General features: G+C 35.9%; 1 non-coding gene across 1 annotated transcript; it reads right to left on the reverse strand.

Moving 5' to 3' along the window:
- Positions 1-7,284: 7,284 nt before the first annotated feature.
- On the reverse strand, positions 7,285-7,391 carry LOC141676440 (small nucleolar RNA R71). The gene has a single exon (XR_012557030.1). It is a non-coding gene; the product is annotated as a small nucleolar RNA R71 (small nucleolar RNA).
- Positions 7,392-8,615: the final 1,224 nt, after the last annotated feature.

Genomic DNA, 8,615 nt, shown 5'->3' on the forward strand with positions numbered 1-8,615 from the left:
AGAGTGTAGCAACACCCCTCACGGATTTATATACGAATATATATATTCCCGAATATCTTGTGTTCCTCGTTTTATTGTTCCAAACATTATTCCTCTCAAGAACACGAAACCACTAACCGAGCACTAAATTTTATATCGGCAAAAGATTCAAAAGAATTTTTTAATTTAGTGATTATCATATTCAACTCCCCCTTCTACGATAATTCGGGACCTAACAATTGGTATCAGAGCTGACTGATTGATACACAAATTAGGATCCTTAAATAAATTTATTTTCTTAATTAGAATTTACATAATTCATTTTATAAATTTGATTTAGGAAATTTATTCTATAAATTTAATTTAAATAAGTTTATTATTTAAACTTGAATAAGTTTATTTTATATACTTACTTTAAATAAATTTATTTTATAAATTTGATTTAAATTAATTTATCATAAAAATTATTATATATAAGAATTTTTAATTTAATTTATTTTTCGGGTTTTACTGTTTGTTTTTGCTGCCAGATTTATTTTCCTGGGCAAGTTTGTTTGTTGTTTGCTGCCATATTGATTGTGGTAAGGAAACAAACAAATAACAGGTTAAGATCTTCTGTGCTTCTAAATAAAAGGGACATAATTGGCAGCTCGAGAAATTAGTGGCAGACTTGTTTCAGCTTGGCAACTACTAGCGCAGAAACAATGTTCATGGCAACGCGCGGGGAAAGAGAATCACACGCGCAGGAAATCACAAACGTCGCAGGTTGTTGCTGAGCTTTGTTCCACGCGCTGGAGGGTTATTCGAGTCGTAGGTTGAGAATAATTCTAAGGCAGTATAGCTAATTAGTCGCATGATAGCTATAAACGTCGCAAGTTAATTTGCTGGTACTTAAAAAATTCTGCAACCCCCAATTTTTATTTTTGATTTTTGATTTATTTATTTTTTCAGAAAATTTAAAATTTTTAAATTTAATTTTTTCTTAGATAATAATTTACGTTTTATTTAATTTTTAAGAAAATTCGAAATTCTTGAAAATTAAATTTTTCGTAAATATTTATTTTTGATTAATTTATTTTCTAAGAAATTTAAGAATTTTGGAAATTTAATTTTTTTCTTAAATATTAAATTAAGGGTACTCAAAGTATTGTTAGACTCGAGATTCCTCCGGGCTTTTAAAGATGATTTTAATCTTTTGAAGAAAACGAAGACCATGTGCTATTCAGACGGAAAATTCCCGAATACGGAAAATGTAGATAATGATTTTCTTATTCTAATGAAATTGATTTCAAGAGCTACGAACGAAAATTGTGGAACTTACTCAAAGGCTTACTCCATAGGATACCATTGGGTTTTCAGACGCAGGAAAGGAATGAAATTTCTACGGGTACAAGTTTTCTCGAAGATTTTAAAGATAACTCTATGATTCCAGATTATACAATCACACGGTGGTTTGTACCAATGCTACATCTGGGAATCAATGAGAACATAGAGACAGGAATTAAGGAGGTCAGAGAGAATAGTGGGGACATACAGATATCTCAGTTACATGCAGTAAAGTTGGAACCTCATGACGGAACGTAAGAGTTACTGATAGCTGAATCAAAGGAAGCTCAGGTAGAAGTACTTGTGGGACTGGATGTCAGGGCAGTGTTTCACATGTCATGAAAGTTTAGTCGAATCAGATTCAGAAGGAGTACTTATGCTATATCCAATGATCAAGCCTATCTATTCCGAAGCAGAGATTCTTACAGATTCAGTTCAAGGGGTGATTACAAGACTGATATTGGGACATAAACAAGATTTGATAGCTACAGTTATGACAAGATATATGTGTCAAGTAACTATCAGGGGTTTTGCTACAACAGAACAAGAAACTTGACAAACAAGGATGAGTAGGGATTCAGTTGAGGAGCTGTGATAAAGGTGGAATGTTTTCTCAGGGAAGCAGCCAGTCAAAACTTATAGTGCACGAGAAAGAGTTAGGATGGATCAGATGACGAGAATCATGAATATCTTGCTTTCATAGCAATCTCTGAAGATGGTCCAACTCACATATCTCAGGTTTCAAATTCTTGAACCACTGCAATATTTTGCTCTCAATATTCAATGAATGGTAAGATCTTAGTGTTTAAATGTTTAACACTCGCACAAGCATGATAGTATCACACATAGATAATGCTGAACTAGTTCACTAGAATGTTTTTCTTGTAACTAGGATTGATGTTTAACTTGTGCATGTTACTTTAGATGATCTTAAATAATTGTTTGAATATTTGTTGAACATGATTAATTGCTTTAGTGAGATATATATTTTCTAGCACTTAAGACCTTTGTTTATGCTTATCTTCTGCATCCTATTACAATGTGATTCATTCTTTTAATATGAATTTTTTTTTAAGATGTATTAGTTTATAATTCGATTGAGATAGCTAGGTGAGATACATAAACAAGGATTGGACTAGATAAAATTAGTGATTTATTTGTTAATTCTATTTGTTCCATATCATGCTTGTCTTGCTTATTTCTTATGCATAATGTTTCTGAATGAATTCCGTGAACTTCTATTTCAATGCTTATTTTCATGCCATGAATGCATCTCGTAGTACTTGCATTAATTGTAGAAGAAGCATGTTAAGGATTTCAATAGGGCAAAGACTGCTAGTCCTCCTTATGTAAGGTTGGAACCATTTTTCCCCTAGCCTAGAGACAATTTTGTCAAAGGTATTAAAATGGAGAAAATGGTCAGTCAAAGATAATAATTAGCATGATAAGGTGCCAGTTATTGTTATCTCTGTTTATAGTAAAATCTCTAATCCAACTGGACCCAAACTGAAAAGTTGGGTACCAAGAAATGTTAATCCATTTGTGAGTGCAGGACATAACAGGTTAATTGATTCATATGTATTCTTGGTAATTGATATTCAAGGCATATGATCAAAGAAAGAGCCTCACCATCAAATGTGATTGACAAAAGCTATTCCGTCAATAATCTTTGGAGATGGCAAGCTATACAGAAAAAGGGATGTCATAATGTATTCAACAATTCCTATCACTGATAACAATTAATCATTGAAGTCACTGATAACAGTTGAAGCATCTCTCTTACTGAAGAATCAAGACACAAATCCTCTTATCAGACGGTTCTGCATCAAATGATAACATGCCAATTCAATGAAGGATTAGTGTCTCATCTGAAGCAGGAATGTTGAGATGCTTGCTCTTGTTAAGAGTAAGGAAAAGATATGCTCATGGCTAGACTGGAATTACATGAAAGGTGAAGTCAATGGTTTCTACTATAAAGCTTCATCTAACAGAATTCTAGCTATGGCATTGGAAGCTCTCACCCTTGAACATCATCTCAAGGAAATCTTTTGTGAAAAGGGGTTAGTGAGAGGACTGTCTCGTATGGAATTCTGAAGGATGATAAATGTGAGGCATGTCAGGAAGAGAAGTCAAAGATAACATCACATCAAAGTAAAGATATATATTAGTGATGATTGATGATTACTCTTAACATAAAGTTATTGTTCGTGCGTTCTCAAGATAAGACATCACAGATGGTGATTGATCATATCAGAAGATCAAGTTGGAAGCAACTGTAAAAGAAATGATCTTGTGGTCAGGTAATGGGACTGAATTCAAGAAGCAGTTCTGATTAATATCTGTAACATCAAGAATATTTTGAGACATATTCAGTACTGGGAGCTCCGTGTCATAATGGAGTGGTATAAAGGAAGAACCAGAACTTGATTAAAGCAACAAGGACAATGTCAATCTAATCAAGACTTTAGATATACCAAAGGGATGGAGAAGTCAATACAGTTTACAACAAGTAAAATCAAGCCTTGATTAGGATGTATATATGAAGACTACTAATGAGTTAATGGCCAACAGAAGCAAACACCGGATAATCGGAAAATGTTTGGAGAGAATGTTCTACAAAAGCAAACAATGAAATGTTTTTAGTTGTTTGAAGATCTTGGCATTTACAGCTAAGACTTGTAAGGATATTCTTCATGGCTACTCAGTGGAGTCTACAACCTATAGGGCATTTGTGGTTGATCAACATAAGATTATTGGAAGTCTAAGTGCACAGTTCAACAACTCTATGCTCCAAGATGTTAAAGGAGAAATTAATGGTATTGATGATTCATATCCAAGCAGTGGAATGGCAATGTATAACACAACTCATTACTTTAATGAAGCTAGACAACAAGGGTAAGGATTTTCAGGAACTCCCAGCAACTGCTTGGGGGGAGCAATAGAAGGATCAACTAGTCAGACACAACACCACATTGAAAATCAGAGGACACTAAAGAACATATGTGCTCAGAAAAAGGGTTTGATGTTAATATTATTCTCAAAGTCTAGTTCTTAAGTGATTCAGACGGTGGAGTAATGATTAGCAGGGCTACTGAGCATGAATGATTAATTCTCTAATTTTCTATCTGAAGAAGAAACCAAGAAAGTTATAGAAGCTCTGATAGATCCGGAATGATCGGGTGATTTCAAAGCAAGATGAACTCAATCAGTCAGCAAGCAGATTGTAGAGAAGCTGGTATCCAAAGTAAATGACAATTTTGTAATTGGTACAAGGATAACCAGAAGTCAAAACTGGTTGACAATGGCATTGTTACGAGGGACAAGGCCAAACTGGATGCTAGGTTATTATCAGGAAGCGGTATCTAACAGAAAGCACCAGTGACGAGACTTGAGGATATTATGACATATCAGGCACCTGTTGCACATTCTACCTGGAATTGGACTTTGGTAAATGTGAACAAGTGTACTTCTAGTTGGTGAGTCAAAGGAAGTAGTCAATGCACGACAGTCCATGGACTTTGCAGTTGCAGATCTATTGGACTATGTAAATCTCATCTTCACAAGCTCACTTCAGGTTGGTATGAACTAGTATACTACTCAAGAAATCGTCAAGGACATTGTATGGCACTCTAATGGAAGTTACAGTTAAATATGAAATAGTAGAGTCGTCATATTAATAACTCTCTTATCATTAGGCACAAACATAATGTTATATATGTGTAGTGATATAATATTCTCAAGATACCAAAGTGCAAGGTTCCAAGTGGATCATAGAGAAACCAATCTTATAGCTATTATCAAGATTATTAGATATCTTAAGAGACTATCAACTCTTGGAGTAAAGTACCCTAAAGATATTATACTTAACATGTTTGGTTATATACATATAGATTACGCAAGTTGTAAGAAAGACAGGAGAAGCATCATTGAAGCTGTCAACTTAGGTGAGAGGAGAAGCATCTCAGGAAGTGTTGAGTGGCATTTATGACACTTTATAACGCTCCGTAAAGCTTTGAATTGATGTTTTGTACTCGAGTTGTTAGTGTTTTTAATTTGTTTTTGTAGCATTTTTGCATTTAAGGCATTTATCAATAATACAAGTGAATTGGCATTATTTGGATGCTAATATGGTGTTAGGATGGTGTCTAGAGTAAAAGCTCATGAAAAGACCAGCTCAAATTAGCAAGAAAAGAAAGAAGTCAGAATTTTCTCCAGAGAGACGGCACGCCCGCGCTGAAGAAGCGCGCGGCCGCGCCAGGAAGGCAAAATGTCAGCGCGCCCGCGCTAAAGCAGCGCGCGCCCGCGCCAGGTCGGGAATTAAAATCTTATTTCTCATGGAATTTTGATCCGTTGGACTTCTACTCTGCATGGGATGCTATATATATATATAACTTATGTTCACTTTTTAATAAGAGACGTACCGGAGCTTAATGAGAAGGCGTAAGAAGACCGTAGAGCACAATTCAACCAAGGCAAAGAAGATCTAATTTATACTTGTGATTCTTTGTTTTAAGTTGTAATTTTGGATGCTAGTTTTCTTATTCGTGAACCTTTACTCTTGTTTTGTACTTGGTTTTATTAAGCATAAAGACTACGTTTATTATACCATGTTTTCATTGGAACCCACGTTGATGATGAGTTCGATTATGGGCTAATCGTTATCATGTGGTTCTAACGTATTTATGGATTCTTTAGTTAATTCATTTCGATGCCTTAATGTATGGTGATTGTATGATAACCTAGTATTGGTTGTGCTTATTCATCTTATGAGCGTCGCGAACTTATAAGATAGTGTGTTAATCTTTAATGAAGCGAAAGTGAATTTAAGGGTTGAGAACTTGTCGTGCTAACATAGGTTCATGTATGTGATATGCATGATTCGTGGGTAATTTTAACCATCTTGCCCTCTGTAATCACGATAGATAACTTGTGCGTTAAACCGTTATGTTGTCAAATTCTATAGACATATAGGGTCTCAATATAATTTATGTATATTCAGCTTATATCTCTTTTGTGGATGTCTGGTAGTATGATATTCGTACAACAAAAGTCGGCATTTATCAGTTTCGTGTTATCTGATTAGTATCATCACCATTGCATGCTAAGGTTGAGAACGAAAAGGCTATTGAATGAAGTATTTAATGAAGTTAGAATCCCATATTTGTGTCATATATTATTCAATTCTCTTTAATCTATTAGTTTATATTCTTTAGTCTAATCTCTTAGTTAATCTTAGTATAAACAACCTTAAATTGTTATTCATCTTAGCATTGGATAATAACCATACTAATGTTGCAGAAATACATTGATTAAAATTAATCTAAACCTATCCTTGTGGGGATGAACTAGAATTTATTCTATATTACTTGTGATCGCGTATACTTGCATGAATATTAGCGCGTGCTCTAGCCCTAACTAGTTTTTTGGTGCCGCTGCCGGGGATATCAATGTTAATTTTTATTTTATGTGTTTGTCATCATTGGTCGTTAAGGTTCAGTGACTCGGACATTGTTACATACTTATTTTTTTGTCATGTTTCCGGTACTCTAGCGAGCGTGTATGCATACGCGTTCTCGATCTCGTAAGAGGACACTGGATCAAGCTGAGGAAGAAGTTGTAGTCGAGGAGAAAGTTGAAGAAGATATCTTAATTGAGAAATAAGAAGAAGTTCTTATTGTAATGGGAGATAATACCTTTGAGATCAAGTCGAGCACGATTCATATGATACAGAACCTAGTTCAGTTTGGGGGTTCTCCGACAGAAGACCCTAACATGCACATCAGAGATTTCATCGAGATCTGCGACACTTTCAAGTTCAATGGAGTTTCTGAAGATGCTATTAAGTTGAGACTTTTCCCATTCTCTCTGGGGGGTAAAGTTAAGTGTTGGTTACATTCTCTACCACCAGGGTCAATCACCAAATGGGAGGATCTTTCTCAAAATTTATTAACCAAATTCTTTCCTATGGCGAAGACTGCTGCAATCAGAAACGCAATTACTCAATTTGCTCAGCAATCTGGAGAATCTTTATGCGAGGCTTGGGATCGATATAAGGAGATGCTTAGGAAGTTTCATCATCATGGGATACCTGACTGGATGATCATTAACTATTTCTATAATGGTTTGGGTGCTACTTCTAGACTCATGCTTGATTCAACATCGGGAGGAGCCTTGTGGGCTAAAAGCTATGATGAAGCTTATGAATTAATTGAACTGATGGTTGCTAATGAATACTAGAATCCTACTCAGAGACTAACTCAGGGCAAGGTAGTTGGAATTCTGGAGTTGGATGCAATACTGCTATAGCTGCTCAACTTAAGGCTTTGATGATAAAGGTGGATTCTCTGTCTAATTATGGAGTTAATCAAATCACTAGTATCTGTGAGCTTTGTGTTGGTGCTCATGAGACTGATCAGTGTGCCATTTCTAGTGAATCAGCTCTGTTCGTGAGCAACTTTCAGAGGTAGCAGCAACCTGTACCAGCCATCTATCATCCTAACTTTAGCTGGAGTAACACTCAGAATGCGGTTCAGCAGCCTTATCAGCAGTATCCAGCAAAGCAGGTTTTCAGCAACCGCAATATGCACCAAGGAAACAACTCCAGCTGCAACAATCTAATGAAAAATCTGAATTGGAGGAGTTGAGGCTCATGTGCAAGAGCCAAGCGGTTTCTATCATGACCTTGGAAAATTAAATCGGATAAATTGCCAATGCCTTGTTAAATCATCAACCCGGTACACTCCCTAGTGACACTGAATTTCCAGGAAAGAGGGAAGCTAAGGAGCAGGTAAAGGCAATTACATTAAGGTCTGGGAAGGTTGCAAATCCCGAACACTCTCAAGTTTTGGATGAAGAAGTTATAGCTGAGGAAGAAGTGCAGAAGGAAGCTGAAGTGGAGCCAAGGAAGACTACTGTTGAATACACTCCTCCTGAGGGTAATACAGGGGAGAAAAAGATCTATCCTCCACCTCCCTTTCCTAAGAGGCTGTAGAAGAAAAAGCTGGATAAGTAGTTTGAGAAGTTTCTGGAGGTGTTCAAGAAACTTCACATAAACATACCTTTTGCTGAAGCTCTTGAACAAATGCCTAGTTATGCGAAGTTTATGAAAGGTATACTTTCTCGGAAAGTGAAGCTTGATGACTTAGAGACAGTTGCTCTCATGGAGGAATGCAGTGATGTGCTACAACAGAAGTTGCCTCTGAAGCTTAAAGATCCTGGAAGCTTCACTATTCCTTGCACTATTGGAAAGGTGTCATTTGACAAATGCTTATGTGACTTGGGAACTAGCATCAATTCTGATGCCTTTGTCA

The sequence above is a fragment of the Apium graveolens genome, chromosome 7 (genome assembly GCF_009905375.1).
Source record: "Apium graveolens cultivar Ventura chromosome 7, ASM990537v1, whole genome shotgun sequence".
In the NCBI taxonomy this organism is placed as follows: domain Eukaryota; kingdom Viridiplantae; phylum Streptophyta; class Magnoliopsida; order Apiales; family Apiaceae; genus Apium; species Apium graveolens.